The sequence below is a fragment of the Lygodium microphyllum genome, chromosome 20 (assembly GCF_053477565.2).
Source record: "Lygodium microphyllum isolate KBCC chromosome 20, Lygodium_microphyllum_v1.1.10, whole genome shotgun sequence".
NCBI classification, from domain to species: Eukaryota; Viridiplantae; Streptophyta; class Polypodiopsida; order Schizaeales; family Lygodiaceae; genus Lygodium; species Lygodium microphyllum.
This window is the reverse complement of record NC_141154.1, coordinates 93,127,183-93,147,130: the sequence shown is the minus strand read 5'-3', so window position 1 is coordinate 93,147,130 and position 19,948 is coordinate 93,127,183.

The following is a 19,948-nucleotide window of genomic DNA, read 5'->3' as shown; positions in this document are numbered from 1 at the left end:
TACTCTGGTAACCGATCATAAGAGTCTCAAATAGATTTTTACCCAGAACGAGCTCAACATGAGGCAACGTCGGTGGATTGAAGTATTGGAGGAGTATGATTTTGAAATCAAGTACCGACCAGGGAAAGAGAATGTAGTTGCCGATGCACTCAGTCGCAAGGCATTCCTAAATTCCCTAATCTTGCAGAATCCATCAACGGCCAGATCTCTGGCTACAAAGGTATCTATGCCAAGCAACCCTATACTGGAACTAGCTAGAGAGGAAGCAAGCCATGATTTGGCCTACCAAACAATGATAAAATAAATATCTACCAAGGAGCAGAATCTGAAGTTACAAGCCAAGTATCAGGAGTTTTTCATTGATAATGGACTCGTCTACTACAGAACAAGGCTGTGTATACCAACAAGCCAGTCACTTAAGCAGAAGATATTATGGGAAGCTCATAATTCCCCTTTCGCAGGACATCCTGCCTATGCAAAAACTCTTAATACAGTTAGGAAGAGCTACCACTGGGAGAGGCTCAAAGGTGATGTTCTCAAGTATGTCACTGAATGTTTGATGCCAGGGAAACTGCAACCGCTTGACATTCCTCAAATGAAATGGGAATTCATCAGTATGGATTTTGTTGTGGGCCTACCCCAAGTCCAAGGAGGATACAATTCCATTATGGTTGTGGTTGACATGCTTACCAAGGTTGCACACTTGATTCCAGTAAAGACAAACTATAAAGCCTCCGACATTGCAAGATTTTTTATTAAGGAGATATTCAAGCTACATGGGTTACCTAAAAGAATCATTAGTAATCGAGATTCTCTCTTCACATCCCACTTCTGGAGAGCTATCTTTGAAGCTATTGGGACTCAACTCTGTTTTAGCACCGCCTACCATCCCCAAACGGATGGACAAACAAAGCGAGTGAATCAAATCATTGAGGATATGCTTAGGGCATACTGCTCTCGAGAGCCGAAGAGGTGGATTCAATACTTGCCATTAGTTGAATTTGCCTACAATGCTTCTTACCAGCAGAGCATTCAAATGACCCCTTTCCAGGCATTATATGGTCATGATTGTCGAAGTCCCCTAAACTTTTCTAATCCAACCCTAAGAGTTGAAGCTTCAAGACAAATGTTGGAGGACATGGATGATCAAATAAGGTCAATAAGACAAGACATACAAGCAGCCAAGGATAGACAAAAGGCATATGCAGATTTGAAACGTCAAGAAAGAGTCTTCAAAGAAGGAGACATGGTCTTCATTCGAGTACGCCCTAAAAAGAGTTCTCTATCCCTAGGAGAATGCAAGAAGCTAAGTCCAAGGTATTGTGGGCCGTATAAAATCCTCAAATGCCTAGGACCCAATGCTTATAAATTGCAACTCCCTGAGAACCTAAAGGTTCATAATGTATTCCATTTCAGTCTATTAAAAAAATATATACCCAATCCTAATCATGTACTTAATGACCAACAAATTGTAATGCCTAGCCAAGGAGTCCTTGAACTAAAGCCAGAAAGGATCTTAGATGTTAGGGAAAGACAATTAAGATCTAGAACCTTGAAAGAATGCCTTGTCCAGTGGAAAGATTATCCCCAAGAGGATGCCACTTGGGTAGATGAAGGCACTCTGAACCATCAATATCCCCAGTTTATCTCGAGATGAGGACATCTCGATTCCTCCAAGGGGGAGAGAATGTAAAAGTCCGCATGAAAAAATTTGATTGGGCTTTTGAAAAATTTTTATTTTATTTCCCCCCCTTATCCCTCCAGCCGACTGACGAGCTGGAGGGGGGAGGGGAATAGAAGGAGTTACGAAGCTCCTTGGTGGAGCTTGTGGAGGGAGGGAGGGCATGCGTCTTGACACGTAGAAGGAGAAGATCCCCCTCCCTCCACTATTTAAACGAGGGGAGGGGAGGGGCCACAGGATAGAGAGAAGGCTGGGGGGGAGACCGTGAGGAGAATCGATGCCTTGCCGAAGTTCCTATCGCTGTGAAGAGGGAGGGGACGGGACATTGTTGATTGGCCGCCAGGGCAGCAGATACGAGCCGCCTCCAAATCCCCCCGTCAGGTCGGACGACCATAACCACCCCCCCAAAGCTTCTGGAAGCTTGGAAGCTTCCAAAGGGGGGGGCCTCTTTAAACCCCCTTCCTATACCTTACTACCCCCTTTGTTATTATTTTTTTTTTCCCGGGGTTAAAATCCCTTAAGCCCCTTTCATTTTCCCTCCCCCGTGCTAAAACCCTTTTCCCTGGATTTCAAAAATTTTCACCCCCTCCTTGTACGTTATGAAGCCCTTTTAACCCCCATATCTAAGACCCTTTTCCATGGGTATTAGAACCCCCTCCGCCGGGATTTAAAAATCCCTTAAATCCCCTTTCACCCTCGTACTAAAGCCCTTTTCTTTCACTTGGAGTCACTTTTCCCCCCACGAGCACAAAGGCCTTAAGGGTCTTATTACTTCTTTACCTGTGTATAATCCCTGAAAGACCTATCCCCTTGGCTTTGGAATCACCCTTCCTGTGGCCTCTTAAAACCACTTCTCCCGTGATTACCCCTTAAGCCTTTACCTTGGCATCAAAAACCTTTCACCCTCCCCCATGTGTAAGCCCCCATAAGCCCTTTTTCTCCAAGTCTGACCTAAGGATCCTTAGACCCTTACTTATAATCTTTTCGGCTATTATTTTTCCTTAAAGCTCTCCTACACCTTGTGTCTTCTCCACACCTTGTTATTTCCGTTCATGCGAGCTTACAAAGACAATTAAGCCTTCCCCATGGCTTCAATGGGTCTTAGTTGTAAAAGTTTCTAAAAATACCCTTTTCAATTCCCGAATTCAAGGAGGGAAACCTTCCAAAAACTACTTTAACGAACGGTGCAAGGAGCGACGGTGGAGTTCTAAGGAGAAGTTGTAAAGCTGCTTCCACGTTCGACAGACCACACTTGCGATGCCTCCTAAGAAAGTCCAAGGCGTAGCCGCGGGAGGGTCGTCTCCCGGTATCCATGTGGATATCTCACCTCAAAGCCAGGTTGTCTTCTTGATGTTAATTCGGGTTTTAGTCAATCATGCAAATAAAAATTATCAAGGAAATATATATATTTGTTCAAATTAATTCTAACGAAGGAGTTATCTTATGAATGACAATGTATTCAAATTAGCTTCCCTCAAATTGCATCAAGCATTATAAAATAATAGGCAATACTATCCATTTACTATAGTATTATAGTCCTAAAATGAAGAAATTATATCTTGCTCCATTAATCTTATTCTTTTCACAACGGATCATGGCAAAATGGCTAAATTCATGAAAAGTTTCTTTCAATGCTCAAATTACTAGAGAGTTATCTTTGCTAGTTGGAAGGCAACTGTTGTTAATTGGCATGAGTTTATCTTTAAAGAAAATGGAAGTTAAATGTTAGAAATTAACAAGTATAAAAATTAGACATACAAAATCATTTGGAAAGAAAATGTAATGGGGAATTGCTGGATGATACTTTATTAACACTTTTTCCCTGCAAATTGAGGACTTGGAACAAATAAAGTGTGTATTCACCAATTCCTTAGCTAGGTATTTGTCCCAAGGAGTATCGTCACTCTTTGTATCATCATGACATTATGCTATATGCCAAATTAAACTGTATTGATTGAGAAAGTAATCAAAAATAGTAAAACCGTGACAAGACGAGTAAGATTACCTTCCTAAAGCTGACCAAACCAATCTTTCCAAAAGATAACCGGACCAATCTAAACATAGAAACATTCATACCCTAAAACACTGGACTACTTACCTTACCGCAAGGACAATAAACTCATAAAGATAAGAAATTAGGGTCGTCCCTAAGGTTCTCAAATGAAGAAACCCTAGGCCTGACATACGTCAGATTAAGGAGTCTAAACAGATTATTCCATCGTCTGACTTGCGCAACATATATGAAATCATTTTGTGATTGATTCACAAAAAGAAAAGGGAAAAACCCTTTTCAAAGACGGCAGATCCTTACGCAAGTTATCTTGCAAAAAGACGTAGTTTTTGGATATCCTTCAAAATAAGAAAAGTTGTAAAATAGGAACTAGCATATCTAAGGTACCTTAGGGTAAACCAAACTAGGTATACCCTACATCCGAATGTAAGGGATCTTGCCAAGTTACAAGACATCTTAAGAACGACTGCTGATACACTCAAAAAGGAAAGAACACTTCTTTAGCAGTTTGCCATACAATTGGGTTGGTTAATGGAAATGTTTGTGCTTGCTAGAGATTTTAGAGCTCTGTTTGATTTATGAATTACAAATTAAATAAGTATCTATACTTCAGGTTAAAAGCCTGAAGGGAGAGGCAGCTTCAGTTACCCCCGACTGCCTGCCTGACCCTAGCCAAGGGGGTTGTTTGACCGTGCCGGGAACGTGGACCGAACCCACCGCGAGAGGTCTCTCTGTTGAGTTGTACTTGGAGCAGGAGGACGCTTGGGTGCCAGGGGGGCTCTGGCCGTAAATCCCTCGCCTTCTGGGTCCTGCACAAGGGGCTAACGCATTTCGAGATTGGATCCCGAAGCCCGTATACTAGTTGACGGGCGGAAGCTTGGAATAGTGATCCCTGGAGATTACTTGTTAGCCTCCGGGCAGATTATGGATAAGCCTACGGGCGGAACTTCTTGTAATTCAAAGATAAAATGATGAGATGTTGAAAGAACTTGCTTGATATTGTTTTTATATGTCACATGATAAGATTACGTGAAGGAACCAGTGCTTAAACAAGATTAATTAAAGAAGCTGATTGTTATATGTCAAATTAATGTTTAGATAATTACATAACTAAAACAAACCGAGGAAAGTGCGGAGGATGGGCTATGGGCCTGTCCTACGGTTGGGTGGTCCCGGTTAGCCGGGAACTTTTCTAAAAAAAAAAAAAAACTCGAGGAGCAGCGGAATGATCATCATCATCAAAAAGAATAACGAGAATGATGACCTAGAGTTACATCTTACCCGATTTACGTTGTTTTAGGGGAACGGAATGGGACTATGCCTTATGGCAGAGAGGTTGAGCTTTGCATCCCTCTCGTTTCCCATTCTCCTTGAACCAAGTGCAGCGTGAATCTGCTTCGGACCTGGCGTTTCTGCGTAAAGCAGTTCGCTCGGGTCTGACGCTAGTTGCTGTTTAGCTAGTGACCCATTAGGAAAACCCTAAATCCGGTCGATCCTAAGTGGGAACGGCTAGGATACTTCCGCTACATGGCAGACGCGGGAAGAACTAGATCGCAAAACCCGTAACATTCCATGGGAATGTCGGTTGGAGCTTTCTAGACATCCTTTCCGATGGACTGCTAAGACGTGTCCTGGATGATACTAGAGGACACGTTACACTCAGGGTACGAATCTTTTAGACGTATATGAGGAAGATTGAGAAATTCTCATATTAACTGGTCAAGGATTGAGATTTAGAAGAATATTGGTCCCCAAGGGATCCACCTATAATTAATTATCTATATAACATGCATTCAAAGGATATTAAGAAATACCCTTTCTTTACATACCTTTCTTTACATACTATAAGGCCTCAAAATAACCCCTTTTATTTTAAAAACTTATGGATTTTTTCAAATTTTAATTTCAAAACCCCTTTTGTTAATATAATCCTATAAATTTTACCAAATATAATTCCCTTTCTTTTGAACTCACGTGGTATCTTACATGTTTTATAAGTTGGACTCCCCAGGTATTAGTCTTGGGGTGATTGCAAAAAGGTAAGGATATCTACTTTGAATTTTTTTTTCTCTCTAGACTTGTTTTTCAACAACTTTTTCAACATAAAATAGCCAATCTCACCTAGATCTACAAAGAGTTTGGAGATGATGTCTCTTGAAAAAACATTTGTCACATATTTTGGTCTAATTGAAATTTTGTGCACAACTTCTTGTTGATTGTTATGGTAGACTAATTTGTCCATTGTTGTCTTGAAACTACACCAATTGATAGGCACACATTGTACCCATTATTTTTCTAATTATCAATAGCATGATCAATGGACCTCAAAATTTGTATATATGTTTTTCACATTCCAAAGTTTCAACATTATTTATAAGATATATTAAAAACTTTGTGCTAATTAAAAATTTTGTCGAGCAAATATCTTAGCTTGAATGACCTCTTTGGGTGTACATCCAATAATCTGTGCAATCCATAGAGGTTAGTGTGCAAAGTATAAGGGCCAATAGGTAACATTTGGGTCCTTATGATACATAAAGTTGACCAAATTTTTAAAGGTTAGATTTTGAAGTATACATCCTCCAAAATTAGCATTCTGGTGTTAGATGGTGAGCTATAATTATATCTAAATAAAAACATTAATTAAATAGAGAATTATGGAAAGCTCAGTGAGTAGATACTCTTTGTTTTGCTCTATCTATAGAAAAAATATGGGTAAATTTGGAGACTAAAATTATAATTTGCACCCTCAAGAAGGTGAATCTCCACTTTTGGGGTTGGAGCCTTCTCTCCCAAACCTAGGTTTAGGATTCATAGTTGTAGGCTTCATGATGATGTGGCAATCCATCTCATGAGCTCGACCTCTTCCCATAACTTAGGTAGCTCTTGACTCATTCTCCTCATGAATGTGCCACATTAGAAAATGCCACCACATCACACATCAACTTGGCATGCCACATCATTGCTTGGCCATGTCATCATGGTGATGTGTCATGCTTCTTATATGTAGGCCACATCATCACCTACCATGTCACTTTGCCAACTCACTTTGATAACCCACCATCTATAGCTAAGTCACCAATGAGATGATATCCTTGTCACCCTTGCCATATTATCATATGCCTTGTCATCATTTTTCCATGTCCTCATTGGCATGATTAGCAACCCAAAATACCATTCATGGGATGATGTCTAAAAGAGGCCATTAATTCTCATGGCAAGGGTGCATTAATACAAGGTGGTAGATTAGCCAAAGATTATGGTAGCAGGACTTCATGACATCATGGGCATTGGAAGCGATAAAAAGGATCAAGGAAGAAGCGTTGTAATCTTCTCCTCCTCCACTTGTCTCTATTGGACTCTTCCTATGTTACCTCTTGCCCATCCCTTTTCTCTTGAATTTGCATCCATTCTTCTTCCTCTTTACTTCCTCCTTCAACTTGCTTTTTGGGTCTTGACCTTTCCTAAACCTTAATGATCTCCATATAATTCTCTAATACAGTACAACACTACAAGGGTAGCCAAGTTAGTCCAATCTATCGTCATGTATTGCTTTTGAATAATTACCTTCTAGGATATACTTTGTGTTCCTATGTCTATCTTCATCAGACCCTATAGACACTTGATGGAATATATGAGCATTATTTTATTAATTAGCTATTTGTCTCAATAGTGCTAAAAAGTAGTTAACTCTATCAATATGCTTTGTTGTTAAGTCTACAATGTTGGCACATCCCTATATCGGGTACAGGTATGATAAGGCTTTGTCGTCCCACAACGTTCGTGCAACCAGTTTGCACCTAGTGATCACAACCAAAACTTGGACCGGATCTTTCCCACGTGTAATCATGGCTCATAGATAATTGCAATAGTTCATAGTTTGTATGAGAGAGGAAAGTGGCCCATACATGTAAAGCATGGATGGTGGATGAGAACTACCAATAACACTATAGCAGAGCTATATGTAACATGTCCAAACATAAGGGTGACTATAGGGGATGTTCAGGATGATTACATTTTTTTGTACATGATTCATGTTCCTATGATGTTTTTTTGGGTTAGTCCTTTATTATACTAAATCATTAATGGAAATGAAGATTATACATGATAGATATGCATATATATGGGTCCAAAGTAAAGATGAAAAAGAGCTATGCAGTTTAGGATAGTCTATGTGAATCATGCAATAAATAGAGATACATTGCGGGATTCTCCTTTACATGTAAAAGAGCCAAATTTTCACTAGGTATCATTGCCCTACAAGATGATGGTGGTATATATGGAGGGGAAAGCTCTTGCCTCTTAGTAGCAATCCTTTTTCTTCAATTTTTATTGGTATTTTAGTTGAGATTTTTGTTTGTTTTCATAAAGTTGCAGAGTTTCCTAGAGCTGCCAGGTAGTATGCATGTAGGAAAGAAAAGAAGTAGAGAGAAGAAAGTTTCTTGCAAGTTGATGAGTGCATTGATGGGATGTATGATGGGTTGTCTTATGTAGATACTATTACCTATATTAAAATTAGAGATGCAAAATGATTCCAAATTTTTGCATGTTCATTCCCTAGATATGTATCATGAAATTGATAATTTTATATATAGAGAGGGTTGGATCTTGAGTCTTTTCAGAAAAAAGAGCCATTGGATTATGTATTTCAATAAACTAAAAAGAGGGTTGAATTATTTCAACTAAGAGGTTGCAAAGGGCTAAGTTATTTCAGCCAAAAGAGATTGATGTTTGTTCATGTTGGCATACAAAGTTTGCAGCTATTTGTATGTAGTCCAAAGAGAAGAGAGCTAATATTTTAGCCAATGGAGTCGGGTGCCATTCATTTGCACCAAGATTTGGGTTTACTAAGGGAAAATAATGAAGCTAGGGTCGAAAACAAGTACAAAACTATTGATAAGAGAGTGAGACTAGTTGTTGGGCCATTACCTTCCAACCATGATGAGCAAATTAAGAGGGCTGGAAAATAGCCAAATTTGAGAAATCCAAAAAATATTGATCATAAGTTTTTGGTAGAGACATTGGTAGAGTTAAAGATTGGGAATGGGGATTTCTTACTTACTAATGAGAGACAATGCTTTATGGACATGTTAGAGCCACATGGTAGAGTATTTTAAATTCTATCTCCATGAGATTGGGTGTGTGGATCCAGAGATTGTCACCAATGGTGATTTTTACTATTCTTCCTTATATGCATAGGAATATTCCACCCTATTAAAATGCCTAGAGCTCATCTAGCAAAATTGATTGAGTTATTAAATGAAAGGAATAGGATGGGGATACTTGAGCCATCCTCTATGTTGTATTCAAATCAATGGTTCATAATGCCTAAGAATACTGGGTCTCTTAGGTTTATTCAAGAATTACATCTAGTGAACAAAGTGACTATCAGAATGTAGGTGGCTGGCTTGTTGCCGATGAGTTTGATGAGGCATTTGCAGAGCAAGCTATCTATTCTCTTGGTGGTCTTTATTCAGGGAATGACTAGTTTCAACTAGTCTAAGAGAGTAGGGATTTGACTACAATGAAGATTCCGTTGGGCCTTGTTAAGATGTGTACTTTCCCACAGGGTGCTACAAATTTTGTAGCACATATGATGAATGCCGTGATTAATGAGGTTTTATGAAATTATATCCCTTAGCTTACAATACCATTCCTAGATGATGTGCCTATAAGAGGTTGCGCCGAAGAAGAGAAGGATGAGACACTGGATGTACATAGTTGTAGATACTTTGTTGTAGATCATATTATGGATTGTGAGAAGATCTTGTCTAGGTTGGAAGAGGTGAATTTAACTCTATCAAGATTGAAATTAGCTTTTGGAGTGAACAAAGTACTTATTATTGGACATGTATGCGGCTATTATGACAAGAGGCCTTCATTAGCTAAAGTAGATGCCTTATAGAAGATTGCATAGTTTTGCTCTTCAATATTAGAGGTGAGGAGGCTCTTAGGGAATGTGTCCTCTATATGATTTGGAATTTCACTTTGTGCATATTGCAGATGTATTATCAGTTTCTTCGAAAGGGGAATAAATTATTTTGGGTTGAGAAGCATACTAAAGCTATGAGGAAGCTAAAGAGGTTATTATAGTCTACTCGAACCCTTAGGAAGATAGACTATACAAGCACGAGGCCTATTGTGATTATAGTGTGTTAGAAATCAAGCTCACCGTCAGTGTGTCTTCATCTATGACCGACATCTATGGCAGCTAGTGTGTACAATTGTCTACATGTGACTACATTAAATAAGTCGGGTTAGTACTTAGTTAGTAACATGACTAGAGTTAGTGCGTCTAGTCTACATTTACACTAGGTCACTTTATCTTGTTGAGTGTGTGCTTTTTAGTTTAGAGTGTGGAACATGAAGAAATGAGCTTGAGAGCCTGAAGGCTCATGGATATGGTGTTTTTCCCTGTCTCTCTCTCCTCTTTAAACATGGTATCAGAGCCTTACTTGGTGGACCTCTTGGAGCAAGAGGGAGTGAAGATGATCTAGAGTTGAAGACTTGTGTCATTTTCTCAAACAGGCTGAATGCCATTGTAAGCTGAAGGTATGGATTGAGTGATTACCTACTCTATGGGTCAAGTTGTAGGTTGTGGCTTGTTCAGAGCCTTGTGAAGGGTGTATTGAGCACTAGTGTGTGCTCCATCAGCATCAAACTCAGCAAATAGAGCTGCTGGAGCAGAGGACAGATCTGCGTGAACTGCGCCTGTTTCCTACTCTCAGTTGTTGGGCTGCACTTCATCAAATGCTGGTGCATTTGGTCATCAAATGCTCGGTTATGACAGGTATGAAGTGTTTTAAGATGGCAAGAGGCAAATGCTTGACCTTAAGCTCTGACATGAGGTGAGATCAGAGTGGGCAGATTTGGAAAAAAGGGTAGCACTGCTGTATACACAGTATACATGGTATATGCAACACATTGAAGAGCTTTGGAAGCTCTCTTACAAGCCCAGAAGCACTCTTGGAGCATAAATATATGTTGGAGATCATATGTACTTGTTGTGATCCATTGCAAGCTGATTTTTGTAATTGAAATACTCAGATCTGGAGCATTTCAGACACGCTGAAAACTGTCATTTAATATGGACAGCAAGCATTTGTTCCTTACTGAAGCATAGTGTGATATTTGGTGACATCTATGAGATGTATGTACTGACATGTGTATGTCAGAATGTTTATGGGTTGAGAAAAGCATTAAGTGCTACTGAATGCTGAAATTTTTGGAGCTGAAGCAAATTCAATCTTGTCTTGTTGGCTGAGTACAAATTGTAGAAGTAATGTATGACTTTGCTCATTAGAGACATACAATCTATGGTCACTACATAGTCATGCATTGACCTTGTCATACTAGAGCAAATGTGTGATTTGGATTGAAGACACTTTGAAGTGGTTTGGAGCTTGTTATGCTGAATTCTCATTGACTGCAACCTGCAACTGAATTTGTTGACACTTGTATGTGCTGGTTATGCACTATTCTGTGCCTTTATGCTCATGTCTTGACTGCCAAATGTACTAGCAGCTACCTGGGAGATTTTGGAACATGTATGACATGATTACCACTCAATTTTGGACTTGAAATTGCTACTGGTTACTCAAAGTTTACAGTTTTCAGACTGCATGTATGTACCCTGGCAGTGAGGTTACAGAAGCTTAAGCTGAAGCAAACACATAGCTTATGTATTGACAGTTATATCTACAGTTAAGTCCACTTGTTTGTGGGTTGTTTTGGGGTGTCAGTGGGCTGAAATACCCTGGTTTTTTTCTGCAATTTAGTGCAGAAAACTTCATAAACTGTTACGGACTGAACTTAGTCAGTCATACTTATTGGACTGTAGGGAGTCAGGCACTTGATAGACAGTCTATTGCATCATGGCTAATGCACATGGGACTGACAATATCACTCAGATAGTTGGAGAGAAGTTGGATAATAAGAACTTTGCATTATGGAAATTCAGAATGAAAAACTTTCTGGTTGGTAGAGGTTATTGGGATTTATGTACAGGAGATGAAGTTGCTCCTGAGTTGCCTGCACACAATCCAACAAATGAACAGAAAAGAGCCTACAGGCTATGGAATGAAATAGCATGCAAGGTGCTGCATTGGTTTTCCTTATGTATATCTGATGCTATGGTAATTCAAATCACTGGATGTGAAACTCCGAAGGATGCTTGGGACATACTGATGAAAATTTATGGAACCATGACACATGCAAGAAAGATCCAGTTGAAACAATAGTTCAACAGCATGTCTAGGAATGGCAAGAGCATCCAGACGTATACCAGGGAGATTAATACCATAGCTGATCAACTTGCTACTATTGGCTCAAGTGTATCAGAAGATGATATGATTGTTGTTGCCTTGAATGGCTTAGGCAAAGAGTACAAAGCTTTTGACACTTCCATTTCAGTCAGAGAAGAGCCCCCTAGCTGGGAAGAGCTAGTTGCTTTGTTGCTGCATGAGGAAGTCAAACTTGGTTTGAATACAGGTTCTAGTGCATCTTAGAGTAGAGACACTGTGTTATACTCTAGCCAGCGTGGCAGAGGATCTAGAGGTCGTGGTTCATTTCGAGGTCGTGGTGACACTCGTAATACTTATGGACAGCAGCAGCAGCAGAGTAATTGGCATGGTGCAAATACACAAGGCCAGCGTGGATCTGGTGGGTTTAGAGGCAGGGGGAGATCACCCCAAGGTAGAGGTGGTGGATCTGGTTCATGGCAGTCGTCTGATCAGTCCAACAGGGACAAGGACTGCCATTATTGTGGCCGGTATGGGCATATTGCAAAGGATTGTTACAAGAAGCAGGGAGATATGATGGCAAAGGGCAGGCAACATGGGCACTACGCATCTTCCAGTGGTGCTCATGATGAGCCAGTTGATAGAATCTTTGCCATGCAGCATGTATCTAAAAATGCATCGAGGCATGATAGAGATGACAGATGGTACATTGACTCTGGAGCGTCAAACCACATGACCCCGCATGGAGAGTGGTTTGATGAGATGGTTGCAGGTACACATGGTCATGTATGTACTGGGGATGACACCCAACATGACATAAAGCATAAAGGGATTGTTCCTCTTATGATGCCTGATGGCAAGAAGAAAGGCCTGCATGATGTATTACATGTACCAACCATAACAAAGAATCTGTTGTCTGTGGGTCAAATGGAAGAACAGAATTTGCAAGTGATGTTCAACAAAGATGGGTGTTTCATTGAGGAGTATGGAAATGGCTGCAAGTTAATTGCCAAGGGCAGAGGGGATGGCAGGATGTTTACATTGGATGCGACCATTCCGAGACTCAAGGCAGCCATGTTTGCACATGTTGAGAGTGCCATTCGGGATGTAGAGATTTGGCACAAGCGGATTGGACATGTCAATGTACAAAAGCTGAAATCCATGCAGCAGAATGAAGTAGTACTTGGATTACCTAAATTCAAGTATAATGATTTTGGTCATGTATGCCCTACATGTCAGTTTGGGAAGCAGGCACGGTTTCCTTTCATGAGACATGTAAAAAACAGCACTAGGCCTTTACAGTTGGTGCACTCCGATGTCTGGGGTCCTTCACATAATGCTTCTTTTGGCGGTGCACGGTATTATGTCTCATTTATTGATGATTTCAGCAGGTACACTTGGCTTTATATCTTGAAGCATAAGGATGATGTGTTTGATACATTCAAAGACTTCAAGAAACATGCTGAAAATGAATTGGGCTGTTACATATTATGCTTGAGATCAGATGGAGGAGGTGAATATGTCTCAAACTACTTTGACATGTATCTTGCTAAACATGGGATTAGAAGACAGCTAACATGCAGTTATACACTGCAACAAAACGGTGTTGCAGAGAGGAAAAACGGGGTTTTGATGGAGTCAGCTAGAGCTATGCTAAATGAAAAATGTCTGCCAAATGATTATTGGGCTGAAGCAGTGGTGACTACTGTATATGTGCTGAATCGAACCCCTATAGCAGGGATTCATGATGTCACTCCGTATGAATGGCTATATGGTCATAAACCTGATATTTCACACTTGAAGGTATTTGGCAGCATTGCATATGTGCATATATTGGATGAGAAGAGGAAGAAATTGGATCCTAAGGCAGTGAAAAGTGTGTTTATAGGATATGCACAGGAACAAAAAGCTTATAAGTGTTATGTACCTTCTACGCATGAGACACTCATAAGCAGAGATGTGGTATTTGATGAGTTGGCATCCTGGTATGGGAATCGTGTGGTAGTGCCTACTGATGGCTCACCCAGTATGAGTCATGCTGAAAATACTCCTGCAAAGAGTACTTCCATGAGTGGTCAGATAGGTGATGTATCATCTACAGTGAGTCCTTGGACAGGACGGTTACGGAATCGCACTATTGCATCCACTGACACGGATATGTCAGTGAGGAGGAGAACAGATAAGGGAAAAGAAAAGGTTTTTGAAGATGTAACAGGTCCACTCATTGCAACTTATGATTCATCTAGCAGTGACAGCTTAGACAGTGAATTGGGGATTCCGTCTGTTATGACGCCAGGTGCTAAGCAGAGTTGTTATGTGCCGCCTCATGAGAGGCAACCTCACTGTGAGCCACAGCTCAGGAGATCAGAGAGGGTCAGACGACCTGTTGATAGGTATACTTACACTGGATATTCAGCCCATCATTATGCTTATATGACGAAAGTAATAGGTTTTAGAGAACCAAGTAAGTTTGATGAGGCCGTTGCAGATGAGAATTGGCGTGCTACTATGGATGAGGAATATTCAGCTTTGGCTGAAAATGATACATGGGATTTGGTACAGCTGCCTGAGGGCAAAACACATATTGGATGCAAGTGGGTGTATAAGGTAAAATGTAAATCAGATGGATCATTGGAAAGATATAAGGCCAGGCTGGTTGCAAAAGGGTATGCGCAGCAGTATGGTCTTAATTATGAGGAGACTTTCAGCCCTGTAGCAAAGATGGCTACAGTTAGAACTGTGATTGCTTTGGCAGCAGCTAGAGGCTGGAAACTATGGTAGATGGATGTAAAGAATGCATTTCTCAATGGAGAATTACAGGAAGAGGTTTATATGGAACAGCCTGAAGGCTATGTACATCCAAAATTTCCAGCACATGTATGTCGGTTGAAAAAGGCATTATATGGGCTAAAATAGGCACCCAGAGTATGGAATGCTCACATCAGCAGTTATTTACAGCAACATGGTTTCTAATTGGGAGATGCTGATCATAGTCTGTTTGTGAAAAGATAGATAATGGCTATGTTTTCCTAGTTGTCTATGTTGATGACTTAATCATTACAGGAGATGATGAAAATGGGATTGCTAAAATAAAGACATGTTTACAGGCTGAATTTAAGGTGAAGGATCTTGGAGAGCTGAAATACTTTTTGGGGATTGAGGTTGTCTCTACACCTTAAGGAATATGGCTGCTATAGAAGCAGTATGCTCATGACATGTTACAGAAATATGGTATGGCTGATTGCAAGCCTATGGATACGCCTTTGGAGTAGAATGTCAAGCTACAAATTGATGTTGGGACAGAGATTGAGAATGTTACTATGTACAGACAGATGGTAGGCAGCTTGATCTATCTCACGATCACTAGACCTGACTTGAGTTATGCTGTGGGGCTGATCAGTCAGTTCATGCAGAAGCCTCACAAACCACACTTGGATGCAGTCAGAAGAATTTTGAGATATGTAAAGAGTACCACAGATCATGGGCTGTTTTATATATATGGGAAACCCCTTGACTTGATGGGGTACACTGATGCTGACTGGGCTGGTTGCACGTATGACAGGAGGTTAACCACAGCGACTATGCATTTGGATTGGGAAGTAGCATGATCAGTTGGCAGAGTAAGAAACAGCCTACAGTTGCACTGTCTAGTACGGAATCGGAGTATCGTGGTGTGGCCTTAGCGGCCTGTGAAGCTAAGTGGTTACAGAAGTTACTGAATGACTTGGGAGTACACTTGGACAGCAAAGTCAAGCTGTACTATGACAATTTGAGCAGTGTTATGTTAGCAAGCAATCCTGTTTATCATGCAAGATCAAAACACATTGAGGTTCACTACCATTTCATCAGGGAAATGGTTTTAGTAGATCAGATTGACTTGGAGCATGTGAAGACTAAAGACCAGGTAGCTGACATCTTTACCAAATCACTTGGTAAAGATAAGTTCATTCACTTTAGATAGCTACTTGGAGTGATGCAGATGATTTGAGTTTTGTTTTTGAGCTTGAGGGGGAGTGTTAGAAATCAAGCTCACCATCAGTGTGTCTTCATCTATGACCGACATCTATGATAGCTAGTGTGTACAGCTGTCTACATGTGACTACATTAAATAAGTCGGGTTAGTAGTCAGTTAGTGACATGACTAGAGTTAGTCCGTCTAGTCTACATTTACACTAGGTCACTTTATCTTGTTGAGTGTGTGCTTTTCAGTTTAGAGTGTGGAACATGAAGAAATGAGCTTGAGAGCCTGAAGGCTCATGGATATGGTGTTTTTCCCTGTCTCTCTCTCCTCTTTGAACATAGTGGATACTAGTCCTCTTGGGATTGGTTGGGACATTATGATAGAATGATGAGGAGAATCACATTTATGCTATATGATTTGGAGCAAAATTCTTGAATGAGAGGCAAAGGAGGTACCCACACATTAAAAGAGAGATTTGGAGAGTCATGACTGCTCTTAAATGCAACAAAGAATATTTTATTAGTGTTTGTGTTGCAGTTGAGACTAATGGTTTACTTTTATTGGGGATGATCACTAGTTGCTCTACACCTATCATTGTTATGCTTAGATAGATAGCATATATAAATTCCATGAATCCAGAATGTAGACATTGCAAGGAAATTTGTTGTTGATATGCTATTTGGGGCCAAATTTGAGGATGAGAATATGCTTATTGTAGATGATGGAGAGGAGCCATTATTGATCACATATGTAACGTGTCTTCAATTGCGACATTTTGAGAGGATCTCTACATAGGAGATTAGCTACAAATAGGTTAATACTTGAGCACACTAACTAAGAGAGTTGGATAGTCACATATAGACTTCAAAAAGATTAGATGTAAGGCATATGGATATTTCTTGAGAGATGAGCTACTATAGAATCATCCTAAAAAGAGAGATGGAGTAGCATTGACAGTAGTCAATGATAGGACTATGTAGTTGTAGGTCATGAAAGAGTTTCAAGAGTCTATGGGCTAGACATAGAGGTGTGTGCGATATATATGAGAAGATCAAAGAACATCACTAGTGTAAAGGGATATACAAGGATATATCTCACTTTTTGGAGTCATGCAAGAATTATCTGTTGTATTATTTAGTGTATCATAGAGATGAGCTACATCTGACTTACCCAGTATGTATGCATTATAAGTGTGTGATTGACTTGGTCACTATAGTGAATGCACTTTGCTAGATGAGGTACATTGTTCTAGCAAGGGAAGACATAACCAATCTAGTTAAGGGTAGTGCATTGAGGAAAAGGATACCAATGTTATATGCATGTTTATACTTAAGGAGATGTTTTTTAGGTATGTATTTGCTGGGAAGATTACTATAGATCAGAGAGTTTGATGTAGATGAGGCTAGGGAATTCTTTTCTATACATGGTATCAAGTTGTCCTTGACTTATGCATACAATCTAGAAGGTAATGGGAAGAGTTAAAGGGTCATCCACCTATAGTGAAGGCCTTAGCCAAAGCTTGAAGTGGAAAGATCACAAGGATGTTGCCTTATAATTTATGGGTAGACTGCGCTATACACAGTGTTACCATTGGATTTATGCCTATAGAGTTGATGTATGGGCAAAAGCTAGTGATGTACACAAAGACTTATGCACTTGGAGTGTCTTTCTTTGGTAGGATGAGATGTCCAAGGAGGAGCTCTTAGCTCTTCACATTTGACAGCTTGAAAGAAGACCGGTGTCAAAGAGTTTACTGTTCATAATATAAATCATGGGATTCTTATGAACACAGAAGCGTTTCATTGGAAGTTATATGAGACATTTGCATACAAAATTCAGGCATTGTTATCCAATAACCACCTTAGTTATACAAGCTCTTTTGTATTTAGCATAAATTTTCAGTTATACCATGTACATTTATGAAAAATAAGTCTATGGGAACCTACAACTTGGACATCTGGAAGTAATTAACAGTCTGCAGGATAAATCACATTAATTCAGGTACAAAAATATGGTCAGAACCCAAGAATGATGCCAAAAACTATCAAAAGTCCACTAGGTCCACATGGGACCAGAAGTAATTGACTTAAGTGACCAGCAAAAGTGACCTAGGCTGGTCAAAAAGTGACCATGGACTGAGCAGAGAGCAGCCCGCATTTTTCGACGCAAAATGCGGGCTGCACTATCTGAGGCAAACTGGAGAGAGCTGGAGCTATGGTGCATGAAATGGAGCATGCAAACTGAAGATTATCATGCCCAACTACTGAAGATGTAAACATGGTGAGAGCTCCACTTCTCTGCCTCTTTGGTCTGACAAAAATGCATGCTAAAACAGTCTATAAAAGAGGGAAATCTGAGAGAAGAATATTCAACCTGCTCCTATTCACGACTTCTCTCATTTTGTCTACCATATTCTTGGTCCAATGAAGCCCGACTTGTACCCAAGTACTTGAGTGACTTTGGGGCAAGCAAAGGGTGAGGATATTGAAGAGATATGGGCTGTTATGGGCTGAAATAACCAGCCATAAACAGGGCAGCCCACTGTTATGGTCCATTTTTATGAGCAAACATGGGTTTTTTATGGTTGTAATGGAGGGAAATGACCTCTTTTCTTCAGGACATTGTTCATAGATGATCAAAAGTGCTTCTTCTTGAGTTTATGCACTCATTTTGAACTTGATTATGGGCTGGAATTTACCGTTTTAAAACAGGGCTGAAGCTAAAATTATGCTTCTTCAGTTCATTTCATGTATCTTTGGCCCAAATCTTGGATGCATTTGAATCTATCAACAATATACTTGTTCCAAAGGGTTGAAATTCATCTCTGTACAGGAAATAAATGCCATTAGAGCTTGCATTTGACATTCATAAATGAATTGAGAATCTGAAAATATCCTTTATGATATGATGTATGTATCCTGAAGCATTTGATGTAATCAAGTTAGTCTTATTCCTTCTGTTCATGTATGCTAAGTACATAGTGAGAAGGCTTGAACTCTTCTTCCATACCTAAATCATTTCTAAATCCCGGATCTTATTAAACCTCAATCCATTTCCCTTTCCGAATCTGGAATCCTAAACTCTTCTTCTGCACTAAAAGCCCCGGTGGTAGACCTTCAACTCTTAACGCGACGACAGTGGTGAACCTGACGTGAAGGTCCGCTGTGGAAGAAGAAGTACAATGGGAAAATCATCAAGTTCAGGAGGAGATGCTTTGCAATAGTTGGTTTGTCTAATGCAAGAGAGCCAACAACAATAGCTGCAATTTCAGTAGCAGTTGCAATTGCAACAACAACGGAGACAAGAAAAAGAGCGAATTGATGCTGCTGCCATTAAGGCCTTAGAAGCAGTTGGACATGAGCTCAAGCAATTTAATGGGCAAAATGTATCCTCTTTTATCCGCCTCTACACTGACAAGATGTTCTTCTTTGGAGTTCCTCAACATGCCTGGAGCCGTTACTTTGCCCGCCTAGCTGTGCATGGTCTCCAGGACCGAATTCATGGTCTTTCCCAAAAAGATGCAGGATGGACTGTGTTCAAGAAGGCTCTTCGAGAAGAAATTTTCCTTGAAGATTCTGGCCTTATGACAAAGAAAATCTTCACCAAATGGGTCGAAAGGCCCAATAAAGGTCTAACTGCTATTGCTCTTCATTGAGAGTTTGAAAGCAAATTTGCCCAACTAGATCCCGATGACCAACAAGGTATGGAAAGTCAAAATATTGAATTAGTTTTAAAAGCTGCAAATTCTTCTCTTCAGGAGAAATTGACTGACCGACTTGAAGACCCTGACTCTGAGTCAGGATTGAAGACTGCTTGGAGTGATGTCACTAAAGCAGTTAATATGATTGCTCGAAGAGAGCGATTGCGCCTAAGATGGGGATCAACCCCTGTAACAACTGAATCTATGAAGGAGCCTGTTCCAGTTTCTCGACCTCTTGTCTCTATGGCCAAGCAATCAAGAAATTCTATTGTTCCTTCTCCAAAGAAGGATGTCATGGACGAGTTAATTAAAAGCATGCGGGATCTCCATCTTAATTTAATAGAAATTAATTCTA